The sequence below is a fragment of the Microcebus murinus genome, chromosome 1, assembly GCF_040939455.1.
Source record: "Microcebus murinus isolate Inina chromosome 1, M.murinus_Inina_mat1.0, whole genome shotgun sequence".
Classification (NCBI taxonomy): domain Eukaryota; kingdom Metazoa; phylum Chordata; class Mammalia; order Primates; family Cheirogaleidae; genus Microcebus; species Microcebus murinus.
The window spans coordinates 83,348,646-83,363,145 of NC_134104.1; the positions used below are offsets into that span (position 1 = coordinate 83,348,646).

The window sequence follows — 14,500 nt, forward strand, 5'->3', positions numbered from 1 at the left end:
TAATTTTTTCTATATATATTAGTTGGTCAATTAATTTCTTTCTATTTATAGTAGAAACGGGGTCTCACTCTTGCTGAGGCTGGTTTCGAACTCCTGACCTTGAGCAATCCGCCCGCCTCAGCCTCCCAGAGAGCTAGGATTATAGGCATGTGCCACTGTGCCTGGCCTCTGCTAGCCCCTTTGCCTGGAAAAATGTAAAGACTAGAAGACAGAAATGTAACTAAGGTGATTAAACTATGTGTTACTCTCACCTCCTTATGTAATATTCATTCTCTTCTTAGAAACAACCAATTTATGTCCTATCTGATCTGTGTGAGGAAGAAGCACTTCCCTTAGAGCCTTGCAAAGAGACAAAAGTACCCTGACCCTGAATGTGCCATTCTTGGTAGCTGGCCAGAAGGCATGATCTCTCTCACACTGGGGGAGAAAGGAAGGTTTGATGGAGTGAAACAGCACATTTGCTTATAATTCTAGATTAGAACTAGAATACTAACCTGCCTTCTAATTATGTGACATTAAATAAACTACTTATGGTATGAGTCTGAAAAGTTGTTAACTGAATGGTTAGTGACTGGAAGAGATGTTTCCAGGGTGCTATGTTCCAGAAATGAGCTTGTGCAAACAAATATAGTCTGCAGTTGTACAGAGTCAACATTTTCCTTGAAAAATTTAAGCCACTTATAAAGTATAATGTATATGGTTTTTGAATACCACATTGTACAGAAATATGTTTTATATAAAGACATGATGTATATATACAGTGATAAAATCATATCAGTGATACATAAAATACATGTAGAATTTAAAATATGTGGGCTTATACATGTGGGTGTATGCATGTGTATATCTAAGACGATACATATGCACAAATGGTAGCTTGTTGTGGCCATATCTACAGGCCACCTCGGAGACCAACACAACTGCTCAGCAAGTCTAAACATCAGTTTCTCTTCCGACACTCAAATAAATTGCTGTTTGAATAGTAGAGGCTGGGTATTAGGGGTCATGCTGTATGAAGTTTATGTATGTCTGAATAACAGAATCACACCACTCAATACAGGGAGATGTTCACACTTAGGTACTGAGACCAAATGAAGGTACAGCAAATTCACAACTTTAATCTCATGTCTACTCTGAAGCAAAAGCTTAGTAGTGGAATGTGACTATAATATTTAAAGTTATGTGCTGCATAACATTTCAGTCAATGACAGACTGCATACACAATGGTAGTCCCGTAAGATTATAATGGAGCTGAAAAACTCCTATTGCCTGATGTACTGTCATAATATTGCAGTACAAAAAATTTAGTTTTTAAAAAATCTAGTGTAGCCTAAGGGTATAATGTTTATAAAGTGTACAGTAGTGTATAGTAATATCCTAGGCCTTCACATTCACTCACCTCTCACTGACTCACCCAGAGCAACTTCTAGTCCTGCAAGCTCTATTAATGGTAAGTACCTTATACAGGCATATCATTCTTTATCTTTTACACTGTATTTTTACTGTAACTTTTCTATGTTTAGTTAGACAAATATTTACCATTGTGTTACAAATGCCTACAGTGTTTAGTACAGCCGAGTGCTGTACAGGTTTGTAGCCTAGCAGCAACAGGCTATACTAATAGTCTAGGTATGTAGTAGCCTATACCATCTCAGTTTGTGTAAATATACTTTATGATGTTTGCACAATGACAAAATTGCCTAATGATGCATTTCTCAGAACATATTCCTATCATTAAGTGATGCATGACTGTATTATTTTTGTCATGTTTTTATGTTTGGTTGAGTAGATACAATTGATTTCATATAAATTAAATATGATGAGATTCCACTGTACTGATTAGATGTGGGACTTCAGTTTCCTAATCCTTAAAATGGAGTGCCTACATGTGTACCAAAGTGTTATTGTAAGGATTAAGGGAGATAATAAATAAAAAGTCCATAATATTGCCCTTCCTCAGATTCATGATATTAAAGTTTGGGTTTGGGGGAACCCAAAATACACACACTAATATGTACATTTAGAAAATCAGGACAGCTTTCTTACACAGTTTTTCAGCTATAATTCTTTGTTATGCCATTTAAATATAAGTAATTAATTCTTAGTTTTAGTGCCTAGGTTAGTAATAAGCCCAGTGTAAGGAAAAAAATTCTTGGTCAGTACTAGGGCAATCCAATGTCATGTTATTGTTTTCATTGTGCATAATACTTCCCAAAAGGTAGACTATATTCTATACAGTTTTACATGCATGAAAAAAATATTTGGAACTACGTTTAATAAAAACCATTCTTTAAATGCAAGTAACAATGAAAAACTTTGAACAATTATACCCCAAATCACAGATACTTCCTGAAGCAATTTTCACATAAGTTATATGTAGTTTTTAAAAATTGTGTGGATATTATTATCCTGGTTTATGACAAATACAGACTATGGAATCACCAACTTAAGAAGAATAATTTATCTTATGTAACCATCCAGAACAGTCTAGCCAAAACTGCTAAAAAGCAAGAGGTAAGAAAGCATATACATGCTGGGTGTGGTGGCTCATGCCTGTAATCCTGTCACTCTGGGAGGCTGAGGCAGGGGGATCATTGGAGCTCAGGAGTTTGAGACCAGCCTGAGCAAGAGTGAGACCTCGTCTCTACTAAAAAAATAGAAAGAAATTAGCTGGACAACTAAAAAACATATATATATATATATATATATAATTAGCTAGGCATGGTGGTGTATGCCTGTAGCCCCGGCTACTCGGGAGGGAGTAGCTGAGACAGTAGGATTGCTTAAGCCCAGGAGTTTGAGGTTGCTGTGAGCTAGGCTGACACCACAGCATGCTAACCTGGGCAATGGAGACTCTGTCTCAAAAAAAAAAAAACCCAGAAAGCATATACATATATATGTTTACCATAAATGTAAATATGAACTAATAGTTTCATTTATATAAGGTACTGAAACCAGGCAGATAATGCCATAGAAACTTGTATCAGTGGCACCAGGTAGCTATCTTGGTAATTAAAGGCAAAGACTCTGATTGAACTTACGGAAATAATCAAATCGTATGATTGCTTTCCTAATTTTCACATAAATGACCTATGAGATTTACACAATGTCCAGTCAGTGTACACTAGGTAACAAACAGAATGATATACAAAAGAGTTAAATATTATATTCAATAAAGATTTCATAGCAAGTAGAATGGGCAAGTGAGATACAAGCAGCTTTAAAACAGGACATGAGAATTCTTTAAAAGCCATGTAACATAGGGACTATATGACAATATGACACAACTATTATCTTTAGTGTGTGAAGAAAGACAGGAGGTAAATACCAAGTAGTGCAAAACAAATACTGTCTCAATGGCAGAATGCTATTAAGATATCGGTTGGGGATTCAAAGATTCCAGGAATGGAGAGGAAAAAAATCAATCCAAAGGAAGCTCAAACTAGATGTGAAAAATACATCCATTTACTTCATACCTTCTATCCATTAATTCCTGATCCCTATTACGCTAAATCTCCATATGCTAACTTCTCTAAAGATTACGTATGAAACTGAATTCAGAGTCCTAGAACTAGAATGAAATTGTAAAAGTTTTAATATAACAATAAGCAAACAATAATGTAAAGAATTTAAAACTACTCTAAGCTTGTTAGAAGGCAAGCTTATTGTTCACTATTCAGAATCTGGATTCACTAGTAAATCCTCAGAGTGGACAGAATTCAATTCACTACATAATATTAAAGCCCTCAAATAAATTGATGAATACATGGTTCTGACTCTCAAGGAGTTCAGGGATATTTGCTGAATACTTACTACATGATAGGCACTGTTCTAAATGCTTTCATGTATTATTCAGTCAATCCTCATTACAATATTATAATGTATGTATTTACTATCCTTTGTTTACAAATGAGGAAATAAGTATTACCCAGAGAATATTTAATAGGTTAAATAACCAAAGTTACAAAACTAGTAATTTGACAATCTGGCTCTACAGAACATGCTCTTAACCATTATGACATATTTAGGAAAAGAAAAAGAAATTTTAAAAAGCCTAAGTACTCTGACCATATCTTATGGATTTTCTAAGACTGTCCTGACTTCAGATATTTTGTCCTGTTGTCAGGTTACTTGCCCAAATTTTGGCTGGGAAAAAAACTATTTGCAGGACAAGTGTACTAACTTATATGTCTAATATTTATACTAAAAAAGGAAGGAAAAGAAAAGGAAGGAAGGAAAAATAGAAGGGAAGGAGGGAAGAAGGAAAGAAAAGAAAGGAAGAAAGAAAAGGAAGGAAGGAAAGAAAAAAGGAAGGAAGGATGAAAGGAAGGAAGGAAAGGAGGGAGGGAGGGAAAAGACAATAGCATGATGATACATTTAGCTGTGTTTCAGTAGCTGCACACCGGTAGAGTTAAATCAAAATGATTTTGAGGAAATCAATAGTCCCACAATATCACTAAGAAATCTGAAAGCTGGTTATTTCCAGTGAAGTAAAACCAACCAACCAGTCTCCATTCTATAAAATTACTAATATTCTAAATTTCTTTGAGTTTCGCTACCATTGTTATTATCAAGTCTAGAAACTGCTTTGAAAAAGTCATGTTCAATTTTTAAAATTGGTATATAGTTGGAAAACAGAACACAAACATCACTTTCATAAATACTTTAAGATGCTGCCTATCATGGTCTCAAATGCAAGCAATAACAGCCATTAGATTTAAGGAAATCTTTACAAGGCAAATAACTTTAAAATAATGTTACTATGTCTTAATATTTATAAGTATAAAAGTGAGAGTCAAAATATAACTCTTTCCTGTCCCTGCTGTCATGTATTGTTTCATTTCAGATTGGAGTTTATAATTAGTGCCTAATTTTAATATTTTCCCCCAAATTTTCCCATTAATGCTGCTTTACATTTGGTGATATGCTCTATAAATCTATATTGACAGAAGTGGCTGATTTAGCAAAAAATTCCAAGGGTTTTGAACTTGCCAAGAAGTTAGCCTCCTAAGGAAAAAAATACAATTCAGTCACTTTTAGACTAAAAGTATTCAGTGGCTTTGAAATACAATAGCACTTTCAGGTCTAGACTTGCAATAAGTCTATCACGAAAAGTACTTTGAAAAGCAAGATCTCTTAAAGAAAAAATAAGCCACAGAAATCTGCTTAGCTTGTTGAAAAATGAATACATACTCAAAATAACTCTAAATAATATTTCATTACCCGAGCAGTTTGCTGGTTAAAAAATATCCAAAAGTTGAAGGTAAATAATTTAAACATTAATAGAACAAATCCATGGCATAAACATCACTGCTTTCCAATCAAGGACAATGATTTTTGTCATCCTTCCACACATTTTGTCTGCACAACTAAGGACAGACCAAGAAAAAAGAGGCTTACTATGCCTCCGGAATTATGTTTCTAAGATTAGAACACATTTTCTGAAAACCATCTAGTGGGATGAGTTACCAAGGGAAATTATGGAACATACTTTCCTAGAAGTCTTTAACAAGTAAGGATGATGGCCAGTGGCTATTAAGGGTGCTGTGACAAGTCTGCTGGCATTCATAACCCTAGCAACTGGTATGCAGTAGATGACCTACTCTTAATGCCTGTCATTTAATTATTCTAAGTGCCAGTAACCAAAATGACGACGCCTGCAGTAAGTGTGATTCTCCAAAATTACTAATAGTTTCAGAAAGAAGAAAAAATCCTTCCACTCCATTCTTTTCCAGTAGCAGCTTAGCTTTTCTCTGCCACAGAATTTCACATAAAGGCTTTCAAATATGTGCAAATTTATTATAAACAGGCAGAGAAAAAAATCTTAGCTTCTGAAAATACAATAAACTGAGATAGACTATCTTCCCTCTAGGGAGTGGTTTACTTACTCTTCCCTGAGATAAAAAATAGACTTTAAAACATGAGGAATCTCATAACATTTGGGAATTGTAAAGAAACCTAGAAATTTTGCAGGTGAAGAATAAGCTTTGAAAGGTCAGGATCTAAGGCCAAACAGCTAGTTAATACATGAATGCAGAAAGGATATTTTCTGATTATTGATTTAATGTTCCTTTCAATATAACACACAGCCTATCCTTAATCTACCAATCTTGTTTAAAAGTGTCTCCAAATAGCAACAGAAACAAGCAACTAGTTAACAACTTACAAAAAAGTGTTTCTCATACACAATCTTCCCTGAGTATCCATGGGGGATTGCTTCTAAGACTACCCACAGAAACCAAAATCCATGGATACTCAAATCTCTTATGTAAAATGGTGTAGTATTTGTATATAACCTACACACAACCTCCCATATACTTTAAATCTATGGTCCCCAATCCCCAGCCACAGACCAGACCCGCTGCTGCAGAGTTCTGACAGCCCCATCCTCATCCTTGGAAAAACTGTCTTAGGAATTTTTAGGAAATGGGGGTTGGGGGTGAGACGTGAGGGGTGGGTTGTGCACAGCAAGAGGTGAGCTGCAGGCAAGCAAGTGAAGCTTCCTCTGTATTTACAGCCACTCCCCATTGCTGGCATCACTGCCTTAGCTGCGCCCACCCCACCCCCACCCTCACCAGTGGAAAAATTGTCTTCCATGAAACTGGTCCCTGATGCCAAAAAGGTTGGGGACTGCTGCTTTAAATCATCTCTAGATTACTTACAATACCTAGTACAATGTAAGTGCCATGTAAATAATTCTTACACTGCATTGTTTTGGGAATAAAGACAAGGGGGAAAAGTTTGCACGCATTCAGTACAGATGCAACCATCTGGTTTTTTTCCCCTAATATTTTCAATTTGGGATTGGTTGAATCCACGGATGCAAAAACCCATGGCTACAGAAGGCTGAGTGTACTTCAAATCTATACTCAATAAATAATCAACTACAACTGGCACATAGAAATCTACCTGCTTTTTAGGTACTTTAAAGTGTATAGCTCCTAAATGATAGAGATATAAGATAGTATTTTGATTTAAAAATATGATTCTACTTCAAAAACATCAATGCTTTCCGATCACCTACATTCGGGCCCTATGCTAGGTACATGAAGATACAAGAATGAATACAACATGGTCTCCTCCTATTCAAAACTCTATGTCTAAAATCCTCTTCATAATATTGCTGTATATTTCTGTTATAAGACACATTTCTCCACTGAGCCTACTGACCCTTGGTGAGTTAGGAAAGAGAGGTATGATCAGAGCAGAATGACTCTATTCCTACATAGCTTTTATCACATCATACTTCTTTGCCTTCTACTACACAAATATGTAAAATGTGAAGTGTATCTGATAAGTGTATCATATCTAAAAATTCTTAAAATTTTTTTAAATACCACATTTATTTCAAATGGCAATGCTGGCCCTGATACAACTCCTTTGTAACAATTGCTAAACATATGCTAAATTACTAAAACTTAACCTCTTATATATGAGTGCAATTTAGATAAATTATCAAGCTAAGCACCAAAATGATACAGAAGAAATGAGTATTTAATTGTCAAGTCAAATATAAAACATTATTCTTGTACTAGGTATATATTTAAAATAACTAGTTTGCATACATTTTTGCCTAGTTTGATGCAATTTGGGATCATTTAATTATCTCATTAATTGTATGAGTTATGTAGCAAGCAACACATTATAATTCCTATTGTATCAATGCAGAAAAACAGGCAAAAATGTGATATAATCAGGCCTCTACCACATACAAATACAAAGTAGCAGTCTGGGATTGGAATTTGGTCCCTTAGGCATACCAGAGCTCCCTAATACATACTAAAAACAGCTTCAATTTAAGAAATATTCAACTTGAAGAAAACAATAGCTCTATGCCCCTACTTTTAGTATGAACTTGGAAACTTTATTGGAGCATTTTAACTTTAAACTCTCTAAACTGTATAGGTGGGGAGGGGAAGAATGAACACCTAAAATGTCCTTAACCAGGATCAATTGATCCATAAATTAAAGGGTTATAGTATATAAATAAGGTATATAGCTACAAAACATTATCAGTATATCCAAAGTTGAATGACCTTTTTGAACGATGGAAATCTCTAGTCTGAATCCTCAGACTTCATTGTATGATGCCTCACATTTCTTTTCCATCGTAACATTTCAGTTTCTCCTATCCACAGGTTTTAATTTTCATTATAGTATTTCTTCCAGATAAGTTGTTTATAAAATTCACTTTTCAATAAACTTAAGGGGAAACTCAGGCAAGCAAATTTGATTTATAAAAAAATAAGATTGGTAACAGGACACTTTAGCAGAATAATATTACAGGTTGACCATCCCTTATTCTAAATGCTTCAGATTATGAATTTTTTAATATTTGCATATGTATGAGAAATTGGGGGATGGGACCCAAGCCTAAACACAAAATTAATTTATATTTAATATACCTCCATACACAAGCCTAAAGGTAGTTTTATATATTTTAAATAATTTTGTGCATGAAACAAAGTTTGTATACACTGAACCATCAGAAAGCAAAGGTGTCAGGTGTAGAATGTTCTACTTGCGGCACCATATCAACATTCAAAAAGTTTTGGTTTTTGAAGTATTCTGGATTTCAGATTTTTGGATTAGGGATGCTCGGCCTATATTATATGTCATATGTAAGGTTACTCTCAGTATCACCAAATAAATAAAGGCTAAAAGCATTACATAAAATTAAGAAACATGGCTTCCAAACAGAGAAAAACATCAACTCAGTCTGCTAACTGGTATCTGGAACTGCTAATCTGACACTGGGAACAGTCTTTGTGTTTATCTTCTAGAACTGGTCCTGACGAGAAAACTAATTTTTCATATATTTTCTTTGTCAACTGGAAATTACAATATTAATAATGGTCTCTGAATTTTAAGATTTGGTGAATAGAGATTTCACCAAAATCTCTGTGTCTTCTTTTATAAATCATCCTTAATTTTCATTTGTTCCCTTCTTTTAGAATGATCAAATCTGATGTTACTCATCTTTGGAGATGGTATAAGGTCATCAGTTTAGGTTTAGACTTTCCCCTCCAACATATTATGTATTATATATAATTATATATTATAATATGTATTAATAGCTTGGCACTTGCTATCCTATCATGGTTCAAACTTCCAGGCATAATTATTTCCCAAGTAGGTTGACTAACGCCTGGGTGTTTGGCAGTGGAATAGGGTTCTAAGAAAATGAAACCAAATGCCACAGTGGTTTTTGGTCCCTAGACACACCTGCAGGGCTAGCAGTCAGCAAGGTAGAAATAGGACTTATTACATAAACTGTGTTCTTCTGTTATCTCAGATAAGTCTGCTCATGAGATCTAACACTTCCTAAGGTGAAAGGAAATGAACATTTATTAAGCATCTGATCCAGGTCAAGAATTCTCTTGGATCTACATTATCTCATTTAATTCAACAAAAAGTCCATTGATTATATAGATTAGAAAACCTGTCCAAAGTAATCCTGCCAATAATTTTAAGAACCAGGTTTTGAACTAAGGTGGGTCACATTCCAAAGCCAATATTAACACTCATAAAATTTTACAGCTACATCACTAACCATATATAGAAACAGTTGCTCTATGTTACAGAGGAGGATGAAGCCCAAAGAAATTGAGACATGCCCGAATGTTTGTGGTAAAACAGGGATATGAATTCAAGTCTCCTGATTTCCAGTGCAGTACTATGTACAATAATGCTCCTTATTTTTGCCTCTTTTTTTGTGTGTGTCTGAGGTGAAATGTCACTCTTGATATAGTTTATAACATCTCAATTGTCTCCAAATAAAATTCATATGTGTGGCAATTTCAGGGATGTACGTTTTTAGTGACCAAACATATTAAATATATTTGGCAAGAACAAAAACTTAATTGGTGCTCATGAATCATTACATGTTGTAAAGAAGTCTGTCTCTAATATATTTATTTGTTTAGTCAAGTGCCTATAATGTATGGGTTGCCATGCTTAGCAATAAGAATATAACTGTACAGTATATAAGACAAGAGTTCCTATCCTCATAGAATTTATACATCAGTGGAGGATACAGAAAAACAAATAGGTAATTACAATGCAGTGAGGTCAATTCTATGACAGTGGGAATATGAGACGCTTTGGGAACAGGAAGCAGGGACACCTAACCCAGACTAGATCTTTCAAAGGAGTTAATGTAAAAGATGAATGGGAGTCAGCTAGTTAAGGAAGGGGAATGGAGTATGCAGATGTCTCAAGTACAAACAGTATTTGCACAGGAGAGCAGGAAGGGTCAGGGGAGCCATAACAGTGGGGAGGAGAAATGAACCTAGAGAGATAAGCAGGGACCAAATTGCACGGCTCCTTGCTTTTTTATTAGAATTATCTGGTGAACTTTAAAACAAACAAAACACACATGTCTAGGCTCCATCTCAGACCGATTAAATCAGAATCTTCGGGGACAAGACCCTGGCACTGGTATTTTTTAAAAGTTCCCTAGATAATTCCAATGTGTAGCCAGGATTGAAAACCACTGTTTAAGTTGTAAAGCGAATTAAATAAACATATGTATTAATGCAAATAAGGAAAAAGATGATTTTAATTAAATCTCTCTGGGCCCTAGTTACTTTAGTTCTAATAAAAAATGAGCTGCAGCAAATTAGAAGTAGCATGAAAGGAGTCAGAAAACATTGGTTTTGTTGATGAGTCTGTCACTTGCCACCTGTTTGACCTTAGATTAGAATATCATTTCCTATGGATAGTAACACTGCTCTGTCCACAGGATTGTTATATAGCTCGATAAATGATACTTAAAACTGATAACTGTGCTAATAAAATATAAACCACAATATTCTAAGACTTATGCTTCTGAAGTTGAATGATTTTTAAGATCATAAACATTTTCACCAGAGATGGAAATCCTTTATAACGCTAAGAAACACATTGCATTTAAAGAATCACCCCTACCTTGGAATTCAAGATATAAAATAATAGAGAACTGATCCTTTTAATACTACTCTAGCTGCTAAAGAGATCAAATGGGATTAAGATAGCTCTCTTCAAATAAACAGATCAACAAAGCAAATGCCCTTTAAATGGTAATCACAACTGTTTAAGAATGTTTAATCAGTAAAGGGCACTAAAAAGGAATAAACTACACACAAAATGAACTACTTTAGAAAAAATTATAATCCATTTTACATTATTTAAGTATTTAGCTTTTAAATTTAGTTTATAAAGCTCTGCCTCCAGAAGGATTGTCCCATGCAGAGAGCCAGGCAAAGCTACTGCACTTTTACAGTCTCCCTTTGTAATATAGCTAGCTCCATGAGAATTTACACGTTCATGAAGTAATTTTTCAGTTTAAGTACACTATTTGTATTTAGTGACATCTCTTTAATGCTATATCCAGTTTACTTATAATAAAAAAAATTTAGATAGAAACACTTTTGCGGGTTCATTTTAAATTCGTTACTTAAAACTGACAGGAATGTCTTTCAAACTTTATAGTCATAGTCAATGATAAAATATTAATATTTATTTACTTTCTTGTAATTTCCCCCATGATGCTTTTACTATTATGATGTGCTATCATTTCTTTCAATTACCTATTTTGTGATTTTAATAGGAGAGTCTTCTATTTTGAAAACACACAAGAAGCAAAGTTATGAGTGAAATTTTATTTAATTTTGTCCCAAAATGTGACACGGGAAAACTTAAAAAAAAAACAAAAAACACCCAAACACACACACACACACACACACACACACACACACACACACACACAGCCTTCTTCAGATAATTCTGGCTGATGACACTGCAGAACAGTTAATCTGATAATTAAAATTTTCCAGAACATGTGATGTTTAGATGGAGATCTATGCTGTCAACCAGAATTCAATGCTTCAGTTAAAAATCTTAAAACTTGAATACACATATATGTTAAATTCTTAGGCTGCAGTTGCTTTGAGAGCGCATTAATAAAAACATAACGTGTTTTGATTTACCCAAACTAAGTTAGCAACACGGTATCTCAAGTATTTTCCAGGACTTTTCCTACAACACGCAATCCAGCACAGAAACAAATTCTGTACGTTGCAAATGTAAGCAAATAACCAGAGAATCCAGTTTCTAAGCAGGAAAACATGAGACTAATATTGCTTGAAGTGGTTCAAAAGTGGGAGTAGAAATCACTTCTTGAGTTACCTAGAATTTACCTACTCAAGTTTTCTAGGGGTTCTCCCCAGCCACACAAACTACAATTTATAATTTCGTCCCGCAAACACAGGTCCCGCATGTGCACAAAGGCGCAGTGCTGGAATGAGGAAGCTTCACCAGTATGAAATCACAACTCTAATTCATTAAAGAATATGCAGATTGTTTTCTACTAAGCCCCGTCTTGTGCTCCGTTTACCCTTTAAATAACTACGAAAACAGCTTCCCAATTATTGACATCCGAAAAAACAGCTTTCGATTCCCAAGTCTAGTAACATGGTTGGCCACCATCACCACTATTCCTTTAGCATCCTAAAATAACCCCCTCAAGCCGCGGTCGAAACACCCAGGCTGAACGTCCGGTGTTTACATAGTCCAATCCTGGGCGCTACCCTACCTTTCAGAGCCACTTAGAAGCTATGAAAACAGGCATCACATAATGGACTTAGTAAAGAAACAAGTCACACGAGACGATGTCTCAGGTCTATGAATGAAAGATCCAAACGTTTGATTGTCTCGGTTAAAAGGAAAAAACAACCTCGAAAGGAAGGTTGGGAGGGGAGCTGCGGGGTGGGGGGAGCGCTTTTCCATACCCCTGCCGGGCGATTTAAACCCAGCAATACGCGAACGCAGGGCCGCCGAGCTGGCGGGCCGGAGTCCTCGGGCGTGACAGCCCCTCAGGAACAGCTCGCGGCTCCGCGCCCCGACCTCTCACGCCGCGGTGCCCGCGGCAGCCCCGCCACCCGCGGGCCGGGTGGGCGTGCGGGGCGCGGGAGACTGAGCCACTGCGGCCGGGGCGGCGGCCCTGGGCGCACTTCCTCAGCCTCCAGCCGCCCCATCCCCAAAAATGGGAGGAGAGGAAGGAAACGAAGAGCTAGGCGGCAGCCACAGGGAGAAACGAGAGGGAGCGGCGAGTCCTCGCCTCTGCAGCTGGGAGAGGCCAGAAGCAAGCGAGTGAGAGGGAGCGGCGACCGCAGGCGAACTCCGCCGCGGGCCGACGCCGGGAGGCGACCGGCCGGTAGCCCCCGCCCGATACGGCGGGCGCGCCCCGGAGTCCCCAGCACCCACCCTGTCCCCATCCCACCGCGCCCGCTCCCGGCCAGTCCGCGCTCTACTCACGCTCGGGGCTCTTCCAGGCTCCGCGGCTCTAACCGCATCGGGTCCCAGCCCCGCGGGCGGCGGCGGCGGCGGCGGCGGCGGCGGCGGCGCCGAGGGAGAGGAGAGCGGGCGGCACGGCCCCCGCCTCCCGGCCCCTCTCCCCCGCCGCTCCGGAGCTGCCCGGCCGGGCCCGAGCCCTGCCTCGCCGGCGGCCCCAGCCCCAGCACCAGCGGCCGCGGCAGCAGCAGCCCGAGACCTCAGCGGCCGCAGCGGCGGCACCGGAACTGCCGCTTTCTCCTTCTCGCTCCCTCTCCTCGCTAGCCCCCGCCACACGCCCCCGCCCCCGTCTCCTTTCTCTGTCGCCCCTGTTTTTTTTCCTTTTGTTTCCAGAATAAACTTTATTAGTCTCTTTTTCCGCTCACATCGTGTAAACAAACAACGAACTCTTCCCCACCCCCTAGGCTCCCCCCCTCCTCCAGCAGATGAGGGTAAGAGCTGAGGAGGGGCCGAGCCTACAATGCCCCGGAAGTAGATATGCAAGGGAGAGGAAGTGAAATTGAGTGGAGGAGGAGGGAGAAGTGGGCAAATCGGGTAACAGCGTGTGCTACTGCGCCTGCGCCTTTCATTTCCGCCCGAAGTTGGAGTGCTGTTGGGGTAGATGTTCTGACGTGTGTCAGTTGAATGCTCCGTCTTCTGCAGTAGTGAGGGTATTGTGTTTTCCTACGACAGCGTACGTGTTGTATAGTATATTCGTTTCTTCGAGCAGCAGGCTGGATAGGGTAGAGATATGAAAAGGAATATTGGTAACAAATGAGTTCATTCACTTTTACGAGAAGTGATATTAGTTTGGGGGCGAGAGAGGGGGCGCAGTGGCTAACCAGAATGGTTATGGCCTTTTACAAAGAGTTGCTGCGCATCCTCTGCCCGCAGTGGTTTAAGTTGTCACCCATCTCGAAGGCGGAATGCGCTGCAACAACCCTCTGCAATCCTGACTCACTTCGGGGAGACCTTTTGCTATGCACCCATTTTTATTTTTGTTTTTCTGATTTTAATCAGCTTGTAGGATTCAACTCTATTCAGAAGACATGCTTTTTTCATGTAAAGCCAACAAAGACTTCAGAAATTTCATGTTGGCTATAGATTAGATTCAAGGTGGCATCTTGGTGCTGCGTACTTTAGAAGTCTCTTTTTGCTTGAGAATAATGGGAACTGTTGATTTTTGAGA

General features: G+C 38.1%; 1 protein-coding gene across 1 annotated transcript in view; it reads right to left on the reverse strand.

The window, feature by feature from the left end:
- The window catches only part of PIK3CA (phosphatidylinositol-4,5-bisphosphate 3-kinase catalytic subunit alpha), an 85,804-nt gene extending 72,021 nt beyond the window's left edge, over positions 1 to 13,783 (reverse strand). The window contains exon 1 of the mRNA XM_012737019.3: positions 13,297 to 13,783. The gene's annotated coding sequence lies outside the window, so the exon portion shown is untranslated. The remainder of the gene's footprint in view (positions 1 to 13,296) is intronic.
- Between the last annotated feature and the right edge of the window lie 717 nt (positions 13,784 to 14,500).